Raw genomic sequence first — 1,575 nt, forward strand, 5'->3', positions numbered from 1 at the left:
CTGCTGTATTTACCAAAACCTTGCTCTCTCTTGTCAGAATTTGTCACAATGACTCTTTTCAGTTCACTCTTGGTGAATATATAGCATGCTAGATGAGCGTGATTCCCTCAGTTTGTTTCATTTCAAATGAATTTGTGCAATTAATCAAGTATAAACAGCTCATGTTCAGGCCTGTAGCCAAAATAATCTAGATTTTAGTGTTTGTGTACTAATATTTAAAATCTGCTAAAATTGATCATTCCAAAACTAATAGGCACACACTCCTTGTGATGTTGTTTACACCGTAGCATTGTCTCCAGCATGGCTCCATGTAAACTGTGTGTATCTGCCAGGCGGTCACCTCCTGGGGTTCAGTCCATGCGCAGAGAGAAAGATGGATGGTCTTCCTCAACAAATTCATTAAGAGTGTGAGCAAACATTCCCTTAGCCACTCTTAAAATGACAAACCTCTCTTTCTAAATAAAGTGAGTAGTCGCACAAAAACAAATAACTTTTCCAGAACACTCCTCTCCGATGTCATCTGATCTGGAACTGCTTTCTGAAAGATGTACTGATACATAAATGCAAGGGGTGACCTTTGACCCGTGAGGGGTCCTATAGGTACTGGGGACCTCAGTGGTTTGGGAATTAAAGGGAGGCACAGCTTGAGGTCAGTCTCTTATAATGTGTGAACAACTGTAAGTGAGTAACGGCTCGTTTCTTTGATTATTTGCACCCACAGCAATTCAGCTAAACACAGAGTATATAAATCATCTAGATTTAGCGTACACTTCTCTTACAGACTCCCCATCGCCTAAACCCACCTGCACTTGCTTTATTGACAATGACAAAAAGAGCAGGTCTGATGAAACCAGCCACTAAGTTTAGTTTTATAGGCCACAAGTTTGCAGAGAGATAATTTATAATAGGCCTTCTTCTTCTTCTTTTACAGGACTTTAGAAATGCTTCTAAACATACTTGCATCCTCAGAGATGTTCACCCAATCTAATGTCATTATTTAAATATTCCTCATTAAATAAATACTGAGAATACAATTTTTTGGTGTAGAGCACCAATATCTAGAAACTGTGGTTTGACATTGAAAGAATAACTTCACGTATGAAAATAACTAAAACTACAACTAAGTAAAAAATTTATAAAAACTATATTTAAAAAAACTTATCTTAGTATCTCAGAATAGCACTGTTTACACCAACAATATTTGCCAACTAGCCTAACAAAGTTGTCTGACCACAAATTTTCATACTGACCGTTATCACTGACTTGCAAGCTCCCAGCATGCATTTCAGCATGGATAAATTATGCATTGTGTGTTATAGTCTCTGGGTTTTAATGTTTGCTGACTGTTGCTGTTATTTGTTGTGTGGTGATGGTAAGAGTAAAACATAATTTTGCTTAATGATATTTACTGTCATCATTATTGATGTTTGCATTGGCATACTAATGAATTTTAAATGGTTAAGAGAGGTCTGTGTGTGGCTATAGAAAATTATTGCACATAATTGCTCAATTGTGCTCCTTCCTGCAAAAAAATTATCTCTATGAAGAATTTCAGTCAGGTTTCAGGCCCCACCA

Source organism: Sinocyclocheilus anshuiensis, unplaced genomic scaffold, assembly GCF_001515605.1.
Source record: "Sinocyclocheilus anshuiensis isolate Anshui unplaced genomic scaffold, SAMN03320099.WGS_v1.1 scaffold907, whole genome shotgun sequence".
In the NCBI taxonomy this organism is placed as follows: domain Eukaryota; kingdom Metazoa; phylum Chordata; class Actinopteri; order Cypriniformes; family Cyprinidae; genus Sinocyclocheilus; species Sinocyclocheilus anshuiensis.